Source organism: Eurosta solidaginis, chromosome 2 (assembly GCF_040869045.1).
Source record: "Eurosta solidaginis isolate ZX-2024a chromosome 2, ASM4086904v1, whole genome shotgun sequence".
NCBI lineage: Eukaryota > Metazoa > Arthropoda > Insecta > Diptera > Tephritidae > Eurosta > Eurosta solidaginis.
The window spans coordinates 279805366-279816357 of NC_090320.1; the positions used below are offsets into that span (position 1 = coordinate 279805366).

General features: G+C 38.0%; 1 long non-coding RNA gene across 1 annotated transcript; it reads left to right on the plus strand.

The window, feature by feature from the left end:
• On the plus strand, nt 1-5092 carry LOC137241031 (uncharacterized). Its single transcript, XR_010949888.1, has 2 exons — nt 1-4617; nt 4668-5092. It is a non-coding gene; the product is annotated as an uncharacterized lncRNA (long non-coding RNA).
• The last annotated feature ends 5900 nt before the right edge of the window (nt 5093-10992 follow it).

Sequence of the window (10992 nt, forward strand, 5' to 3'; positions counted from 1 at the left end):
GTCATCCAGTGAGTTTTACAGCTCCGGCTCACGATCAAATCTCACGGGAATGCTCCGGATCATTGAGAGACTTGAGAAGCAGATGTGATATTTTCGCACACGTAAAATGTTATAGGCAGATGTCGCCGCTGTTTTTCATTTAGCTCATACGGCGAAAGGCTAAGCAGCGACATCTATTTTTGAAAAAGTATGTTTATTAAAGGCAGCGTTGCCAAACTAAAGAGTAGTAATTAACAAATTATCTGGCTCACAAATTTAACCAGACTTCTATCTGGATTTATCTGGCTCAAGTCGTTGTTGTTGCATTTACATGCAAAATTATTTATCTGGCTTGGGCTCTTTGCCACCGGAAGATAGCTAATATCGTCACAATCAACCAAGATGTTGCGTTTGTAAATATGAAGGAACTTCAGACTTGGCAATTGATATTTATTTCGCCTTGCCCATACACATACAAAAATTCGCGAAGCGCTGTTATTAAAGTTCTCCGTATACAGCAAAAATTCTTGCTAACATATTTTGTGTCGTATTCACTTGTTATATAGCAGTTTTTAATTGCGAAAAATGTTAGAATGGGAATGGGAAAAATAATTACACTTGCAAGTTGTGCCAACACCCTTCGCCAAAGCAAATGTCAAATTCTTCGCTTGTGGTTTGCTTGTAACAAAATTTGAGAGTTGGCCACTTTTCCATATCAGATGGCGCCAGTGTCGCTCAATCTACCGTTTCCATAAAAATACGTGCAATCTACTCATAATGCATAATTTTCACCTGCACCCTGGCGACTAATCTGTGGAGTATCGACTGACTTGCCTTTGGTGTAAGCATGCTGTGCTTAAGATAATAGTTCCTTACTCATGTTTGATTTTATATACATAGACTTCTATTAATCTCTCTAGAGTTTTGAGTAGAAAATATGTTAAACTAATAAGCTAGTCGTCTTTTGAATGCAAATGACTTGTTTTTTCCCGCTTCATTATTATTCTAAGCCGCTATACAATTGTTCCACTTGCCATCTGCAGCATAGCAGGGAATATCCTATCTGGACCTGTGATTTGAACTTGGCTTTTGGTATTTGTCAGCTATCCTGATACCTCTTTCTCCGTGTTAGAAGTGGAGACGATGTTACAAAACTCTCCTGATGGGAAGTGTGTGTTAAGTAGTGCCTCAAGGGACCACTTCTGTGTGACCATTCCTCGTCGTCCTTTTTTATTAGTCCCTGGACTGCATCTGCCTTAGATAGGACTACATCTGCCGTTTCGTTGCAGCAGAAATTTTTCCATGAAACCCTTGACCTGTTGATTTTACGTTCATAGATCCTCAACAGATATATATGTATATTCGTCCCAGTACTCCTCGCTTTCCGCAGCTTTTGCCAACTTAAAAATCTGGCCTCTAAGAAGACTCAACTCCTTACTCCACCATGGTGGCTTCGCTTTCCCCTTGAATCTTCTCAGAGGATAAGCTCTGTTGTACCTAGTTGGCTTTTGATAAGAAGTTGTTGCATTCCTCCAACTCCTCTACGGTGGTAAACTCTTTAGGCTGCCCCAGTCTTCCTGATACACATTTCTGAAATTTGTACCAGTCCGTTGACCTACGGTTTTCCCCTTATCTGCCCTTTTTAGGGGGATGCTGAAGCCTGTATATGCTTTGTCTGAGAAGGATGGCCTGTCAAGAACCCTCCATTCATAACCCGATATATCATGCTCAGAGCTCAATATGATATCAAGCAAATTGCTCAACGTTAGCCCAACATATGTAGTACTGGCAAAACTCACGGGTCGAGATGAATGTGTTGGTATATTCGGATTTTGACGCTGCAGCACGTTAAAGATATCCTCCGTACTCACCACTCGGGGTATACAAATCTTGGCATTTGGTATCGTGGGGATCAGTACTCTATCCACCACCTTTAACCTTGCGCCTTTTGTTTTTGAAGGTCTGGAGCAACTCTCTGCAGCCATTCTAAAGTCGCGTTATTGGTGGAGGTCATCAGTTTAACCCCATTATACCATCCATCTGTTTCAAAACATGGTAGTGGCTTTCTTGGCTCATTATGCATCTCTTTGATGATGCTACTAATCAGTTCCCTTTCTACGGATCTCCACCTTTCGGTTGACATCTGTCCATTGGGGTTGCTGCGATCTAGTAGTGCTACTGCTTCAAAACTTCACTTATCTTCTTCTCGGTGAAAACCGGAGTATCAGCGTTAGGTTAGGTTGAACTGGCCGGTCAATAAAGACCTCACACAGACTGACCGTGTCCATAGTGTTACCAAAATCTGTTTGACGACCAAACAGAAGAACCCCAATAAGGTGCCAGGACATATATGTTAAAGAATAATTCCGTCCTCTTGGCAAATACTGTGAGTTTTCTAGGACCCAGCTTAATTGCTGCCTCAAGATCTGGAAACTCTGCCGCCCCTAATAGCTGGAGCCTTGATCTGACGAGCGCAGGACATGAACACAGAACGTGCTCAACCGTTTATTCCTGCAGCTCACACTTCGTACACTTGCTGTTGCTGACGAGGCCTAACTTATAAGCATGTGGCGCCAGAAGGCAGTGTCCAGTCAGTATGCCCATCGTGAGCCTTAAGTCTTCTCTCATCAGAGATATGAGCCACTTTGTTAAACTAATATCGTAGGCTTTGCCCATGATCTTAGACATTTCGCAGCCCCGTGCTTTTGTCTACGCCTTTCCTGCTTGATGGATCATATGCAACTCCTGTCTCCTTTTGATTTCTCACAAACGGATTGGAACGTCTATCGTCGACTCATTGAGTGTTGCATCATCGGCCTTTTCGTTACCTTCTATCCCTTTATGACCGGGAACCCAGTAAGGATGTATGGTCCGGCCTGAACGAAGTTTTTCCAATCCTTCTTTGCATTCCAAAACGCTTCTTGATGAAGTACTGTGTGAGATTATTGCCTTAATCGCAGCCTGATTATCAATATATAAATTGACGCGACTGCAGCTTAAGCACGCTTCCTCCAGAATTTCTGCTACTTTCTTCACTGCTATAATTTCCGCTTGAAAAACGCTGCAGGAATCTGGCAGTCTGTATGATCTACTTATTTCTGGGTCGACACAGTAAACAGCAGACCCAATCCCTTCCATTAATTTGGAACCATCTATACACGTGTATAGCATGTTCTGCCACATCTGCACCCCGGCACCAACCCTCCAGCTCAATTTTTACTTCACTTTCGAGTAATCTGGAGTCTGATCTTTATCTCCCTTTAGCTTATTAACATTTGTCTTTGTTTCTCAAGCCATTATTGCCTTACTCTTCCTGTACTACAGCTTTTGAGGTAAATGGCTTGCCATATGTAGTAACGCTTATATTTCTCTCTTCGATCCTCTTGGCAGATTTTGAGGTTTGGTTCATATCATTCCAGCTGTTTCACCTCCTGTTACTGGCACTAGGGCGTTCCCTTCTGCCTCTTAAAGCGGGCTTGTCAGGTTCAGTCGATCGCTGCCTCTTACATCTCGGGGCTTCTTCCTCGATGCAGCTGCAAAATTGAGAATTGGTAGTAGCAAAGTTTTCGTCAGTGAACTGTGTTCGACATTCTTTCACCGTCTCTCTGGCCCATGTCAAGCGATCGCTCTCGTCGGTGATTGGTTTAACCACTCTTAAAGCTGCACGGCATTGTGAGAGGGTTTAGCTCCCTATATCGTTCCCGTTCTAATGTTGATTCTTGCTTTCTTTAGAAGTTTTCAACTCGTCTTGGTCGTACGACCACCTGCCCGACAAGGTGGGCACAGCGGGCTAATGTTAATAATGAGGATAAAAACCGTCTGCCACAACAGCGCCTATTGCTGTGGTAAGCCCATCATTACTTCTCGAGGCGGCCGATATGAGGAAGGCTCCGTTCAAATAATAACCGAAAACACGCCCTGACTGCAATTCATCCAATAGGCACGGCCCGCATAATACCCTGCTTTAGGAGGTTGGCAGTTCTTTTCACCAACATACCGTCACCCTCATATGAAGCGAAACGGTGTATGAAGATGCAGGCCCCAAACTGCTTACTCCCATAGTCGCTATATAGTTCAGCTAAGCCCTCACACCAATGACAAGTTGCTTGCTATAGTCAGGAATTCTAACAACTGAAATGAACCAAAATTATTACAAGGTTTCATGGCTTTTCAAATTATACTCACTTTCAAGGGAAACTCCAAAATAAGTCCCAAAAAATTTAAGAAAAAACTACGCGTTTATAATTGGGTGACCCGCAAAGAATACAATCAGACATAAGCAATCACCCTTATCGCGAAGTTCACGCGGAAAAGTGTTCGCCTTCACTTCTTTTGTTCTGTTGAACTTTTTCCGCCTATTGGCAATTTCGGGCGAAAAAAAGTTCACTTCGAAACAGCTGATGCTCTATTGCGAATTGGCAGTGAACAAATAATTTACTTACAATTGTGTAAATTTTGTAACCAAGCGTATTTTTCCTTAAAATACAACAAAAATAGAAATAAAAAATGTATAAAATAATGTTTAGTATTGCACTTAGGTTGGTATTGATTGAGCGTGAGGAGAATATACATAAATGTGAAAGCGGTTCGGAGCCAATTAAGGGAAAGTTCTAACCCTTTGGAGCTAAATGATTCACTGTAAGCTAAAAATTGCTATTTTTGAATAAAAAGTTAATTTTTTCAATTAGTTTTCGCCAATATTACAGGCTAAACAAGTCGGCATTCTAATATTTGCTAGTTATTCTTACCACTCCTTGCCACCATTGAAGCAAAAATTTGGAGTTCCACTAATTGTAAAATTGTGTACATGTCTTCGTTTTTTCGCATAGGGAAAGGGCGTCGGAAAGGACCATGAAGTGGGTCTTAGCCAATCTTGTTTCAGTGAGGTGCTCAACATTTTGGAACCGTTGCTTTGTCCACAATGGATAACTTGGCCAACTGATACGTTTGTCATAAAAAATAGAATTTACAGCAATACAGGAATTTCACTTCTTCCACTCAGCTTCCGATTGTGCATTATTTATTGATTTATTTCTAATAATAAAAGAACATATAATTATAAGAGTATCAAATTTCAAAACAAAAAATTACTTAAATTTTGTTTTCCTCTCGTTCGCCTGTAAAATATAAGTGAACAAATTTGGGTGTTCATTTCGCCCGAACAAAAGTTGCGTTCCATTGAGACTTGAGCGAGATACGGATAGAAATTTAACATGCAAATGCAACAACAACGTTGTGATCCTGATATTTATCTGGTTCAATTTCTGATCCGTATAGCAGTTCTGTTCGTTTCGTTTTCTGTAGTAGATTTTTTGACAGCTAACCACTTTTGAGTTGGTAGCACTCATGGCTCAACTATATGGTTGGCTCATCTCTACAGCAATAACATACCTTTGTTCACATTGCCAAAATTAGCGTGTTGGTGTTAGGCGAAAGGAATGGAATGAAAACATAAAACTTAGCAGCATTTGTAAGTAGTCAGAAAATGTTGAAAATTCGTTGGTTTCTTTTTAAGTTTGCCATCTCCTTCTGACAATCCCTACTCCAGTGAAATGAAAAAAATAAAATCAACTGGTGAGATGAGCCAACCATATAGTTGAGCTATTGTAGCACTGAACTAAATACGTGTACATTTGTGTATACATAAAAGATCTCGCCATATTTAAAAGCAAAACCACTGAAAGAGTAAAGAAGATGATGTAAGGAAAATAAATAGTTTTCTTACGTGCGAAACTATTTAAATGTTAATAATTTTATCAGTATCTTAAAATTTTGTGTACGTTTCTTCTTATTTTCTACAAAACAGATGTTTTATATTAGTGCTGCCAGCTCTCATAAAGTTGATCCAGATCGTTCCAATGAGATTTGAGCCAGAGCCAGAGCTCGATAAACCAATGGAACGGCCCAAAAGAGTTGCCGATAAGGTGAAATCTTTTTCGAACACGAAAAATTTTTTCGCCACCCTCTGCGATAGGGTGAACAAAAACTGTGAATATGTTCATAGCCTTCTCTTATAAATAACGGTGCTCACAAGTTACAGTGAACATCTAAAAATATAGTCTAAGAGCCCGTGACTGCCAGACCTTCTTCATTTTATAAAAACTGATATTTCTTCAGCGCATACTGCAAAATTAGATCTTACTTTTATCATTTTATAAAAGTTGATGTTCATAAATTGTCTTCGTAACGATATTAGAAGTTGTTAGCCTGATTGCCAGACACTGTCTTAGTGGCATTGTCCATTTGACACTTTTAATCCTTCTTAACTTGAAAGAACATTCAAGCAATTTTATAATGAAACTCAAAAAATCTTGAAAAAAAATGACTTCTAATATCGTTACGAAGATAATATATTGAGACGAATATTATGATCACTAAGCGATACTACCACCACTAAGCCGATACTAAGCAGCCACTCGTATGTACGTAAACAAATCAATCATCATGTACACACATATATACAAGGCAGCAAAGAGATACTCACAAACGCATGCCATCATCAGACGAAGTAGTACTCCCATATACACGCGCATATGGATACAAACTACAAATATACATGTATATAACTGGTAAACAATCATGAAGTTCACGAAATTACTAGACCTTAAGAGAAATGGGTGAACGAAGAAACCGAGAGTATAAAAGCAGCACAAGCTGAGGCATGACTAATCAGTTTTGATTTAAACACGCTATTGGTTGTGAAATATAATTGTGAAGTACTACTCTTGAAGTGGTGGCGGCCACCGTGGTGTGATGGTAGCGTGTTCCGCCTACCACACCGTATGCCCTGGGTTCACACCCCGTGCAAAGCAACATCAAAATTTTAGCAATAAGGTTTTTCAAGTAGAAGAAAATTTTCTAAGCGGGGTCGCCCCTCGGCAGTGTTTGGCAAGCGCTCCGGGTGCATTTCTGCCATGAAAAGCCCTCAGTGAAAACTCGTCTGCCTTGCAGATGCCGTTCGGAGTCGGCATAACACATGTAGGTCCCGTCCGGCCAAATTGTAGGAAAAATCAAGAGGAGCACGACGCAAATTGGAAGAGAAGCTCGGCCTTAGATCTCTTCGGAGGCTAACGCGCCTTACATTTATTTATTTACTCTTGAAGTAATCTAAATAAAGACCATATTGCAACACTGAATATTGGAGTGATTTATCAACAGTTTAGCGATTCGAACGTTAGCAGAAGGTTTCAAATAAGCGGAATTGCCCTAAATTCGTTACAATATGAATATCAGACTCAAGCTTCATAGTGTACCAAATTCCTACTTCAGGTGGAAGTACGCGCTAACGAAATTTCAACTTTTATAAAACGACGAAGGTCTGGCAGTCACGGGCTCTTGCTCTAAAAAGTTTAGCAGGGGTTTAACTAATTTTGAGCAAATTGTTTTTAATTATTATAAGACCACCGTTGAACATATACATATGCATGTTTGAACAGTTGCATATGAAAGTCTCCGTCCTATCACTAATTTTTCCTGTTGCCTCACGTCCCCCTAATGGAAAAATGCGAATTCGTGAATTATTTTCCGGTGAAATAAGTTCCGGGTGGACATCACATGAGCTTAAAACTATGGATTCAAAAATCGATAGCTTTTTACCACTACTAATTCTTCATTAGATCCTTTCAAATTTACCTAGAAATTACATACTTTTTTTGAGCGTTGTTAGTTTTTATTCTATACCCAAGCGAAAATTTGTAAGCCTCTTTGGAAAAAAAATGAAAATATTTTTTCTGAAGAAGTGTAATGTATACTTATGCAGTTGTTGTGTGCATTATTTGTTTATTTAAAAAAATGTACTTTACATTACTGTTTGCATTATGAAAGTCTTGTATTAATATTTTATTTAGCATTTTTCACTTATTTTAGTTATTAAGTATACATATATGAATGGCTTAATATCTTAATTGTGAAATTTGTTCTGTAAATACATGTACATTTTAAAAATTAAGTATTTAATGTAAACAAATAATTTATAATTTTTGTTGTTATATCGGCCTACTGATTTTAAGATCGCGGGTTCGAATCGAGCTCAAGGCCTAACAAAAATTTTTTATCATTATTATTGTTATGATAAATTTTTTCTTAATTGAAAAAATTTTTAAATTAGAATAGAAGAAAGAAAAAATTTTAGACAACTGCCAAAGCTCGTTGTATAGATCCATTTCGGGAACTGCTAAATTCCTTCATCGGCAACGTTTAGGCGCCGCTGCTATAACCATTCAGCCATCACAGCGGTTTTTTGTTTGTCTTCATTAATCCTACTTCTATTCTGTTTCGTGCCAATTGATATTCACAACACTGCGACATCTGTTGCAGGATGGCTGTGAAAATTGGACTTGTTTGTTGGCAATGCCGCCATAGTGTCATATTTTATTGACACTTTTTTCCCCGTGCTCTGGGATGTATTAACAATTTTTGTTGTTATATCGGCCTACTGATTTTAAGATCGCGGGTTCGAATCGAGCTCAAGGCCTAACAATAATTTTTTATCATTATTATTGTTATGATAAATTTTTTCTTAATTGAAAAAATTTTTAAATTAGAATAGAAGAAAGAAAAAATTTTAGACAACTGCCAAAGCTCGTTGTATAGATCCATTTCGGGAACTGCTAAATTCCTTCATCGGCAACGTTTAGGCGCCGCTGCTATAACCATTCAGCCATCACAGCGGTTTTTTGTTTGTCTTCATTAATCCTACTTCTATTCTGTTTCGTGCCAATTGATATTCACAACACTGCGACATCTGTTGCAGGATGGCTGTGAAAATTGGACTTGTTTGTTGGCAATGCCGCCATAGTGTCATATTTTATTGACACTTTTTTCCCCGTGTTCTGGGATGTATTAACAATTTTTGTTGTTATATCGGCCTACTGATTTTAAGATCGCGGGTTCGAATCGAGCTCAAGGCCTAACAATAATTTTTTATCATTATTATTGTTATGATAAATTTTTTCTTAATTGAAAAAATTTTTTTAAATTAGAATAGAAGAAAGAAAAAATGAAGACAAACAAAAAACCGCTGTGATGGCTGAATGGTTATAGCAGCGGCGCCTAAACGTTGCCGATGAAGGAATTTAGCAGTTCCCGAAATGGATCTATACAACGAGCTTTGGCAGTTGTCTAAAATTTTTTCTTTCTTCTATTCTAATTTAAAAATTTTTTCAATTAAGAAAAAATTTATCATAACAATAATAATGATAAAAAATTATTGTTAGGCCTTGAGCTCGATTCGAACCCGCGATCTTAAAATCAGTAGGCCGATATAACAACAAAAATTGTTAATACATCCCAGAGCACGGGGAAAAAAGTGTCAATAAAATATGACACTATGGCGGCATTGCCAACAAACAAGTCCAATTTTCACAGCCATCCTGCAACAGATGTCGCAGTGTTGTGAATATCAATTGGCACGAAACAGAATAGAAGTAGGATTAATGAAGACAAACAAAAAACCGCTGTGATGGCTGAATGGTTATAGCAGCGGCGCCTAAACGTTGCCGATGAAGGAATTTAGCAGTTCCCGAAATGGATCTATACAACGAGCTTTGGTAGTTGTCTAAAATTTTTTCTTTCTTCTATTCTAATTTAAAAATTTTTTCAATTAAGAAAAAATTTATCATAACAATAATAATGATAAAAAATTATTGTTAGGCCTTGAGCTCGATTCGAACCCGCGATCTTAAAATCAGTAGGCCGATATAACAACAAAAATTGTTAATACATCCCAGAGCACGGGGAAAAAAGTGTCAATAAAATATGACACTATGGCGGCATTGCCAACAAACAAGTCCAATTTTCACAGCCATCCTGCAACAGATGTCGCAGTGTTGTGAATATCAATTGGCACGAAACAGAATAGAAGTAGGATTAATGAAGACAAACAAAAAACCGCTGTGATGGCTGAATGGTTATAGCAGCGGCGCCTAAACGTTGCCGATGAAGGAATTTAGCAGTTCCCGAAATGGATCTATACAACGAGCTTTGGCAGTTGTCTAAAATTTTTTCTTTCTTCTATTCTAATTTAAAAATTTTTTCAATTAAGAAAAAATTTATCATAACAATAATAATGATAAAAAATTATTGTTAGGCCTTGAGCTCGATTCGAACCCGCGATCAAATAATTTATATTTTTATTTCCTTTTTCGTAAAAATATAATTGAGTTGGTTTGGTCCGAAAGAAAATTGATTTGTCTTGATATTATTTTTATTTCGCACGCATTTAATTATTAATTATTATATAATCAGTTTTTTTAATGTTATACTTTTTAAGCCTTATCTTACGTAAATTTTATTATATTGTTTTTAACTTTCGAATTTTTTTTACGAACATATTGGCTCATTTGTTTTTTTGTCGACAATATCCGATCGCTGAGCAAACATTTTTTTTAATAATTTTTAATACAACAAAAAAAATATTTTTTATAATATAATAAAATTTTGAAATACATAATGTTGCGCACATATTGTTGTTGTTGTTGTTGTAGCGATAAGGTTGTTCCCCGAAGGCTTTGGGGAGTGTTATCGATGTAATGGTCCTTTGCCGGATACAGATCCGGTACGCTCCGGTACCACAGCACCATTAAGGTGCTAGCCCGACCATTTCGGGAACGATTTATGTGGCCACATTAAACCTTCAGGCCATCCCCTCCCTCCCCACCCCCAAGTTCCATGAGGAGCTAAGCAAAACCAATATTTAGCAAACGCATTGCAATTTTACGTGGTAACGCAAATCAGAGTACGAAAAGTTGTTTGCCATTTTCGTAAAATGAATGCTGCTACCAGCATAGGATATGGGTCTTAAACTTGTAATCCTTGGTATCCACAGCACAAGAAAACGTAAACAATTTTTTCTTCTCTTGTAAACGTTGTATTTTTCTTGTATTTCGCTAGTTTTTTGAAATATAGTTTACAAACTTACACCGGTACTGAAACCGCATTAGGAGGGATGGCGACAAAAAATCTAGGAGAAAATACAGGAAAAATTCAGAGAGAATAAAGTAGTGTCAAAGATGG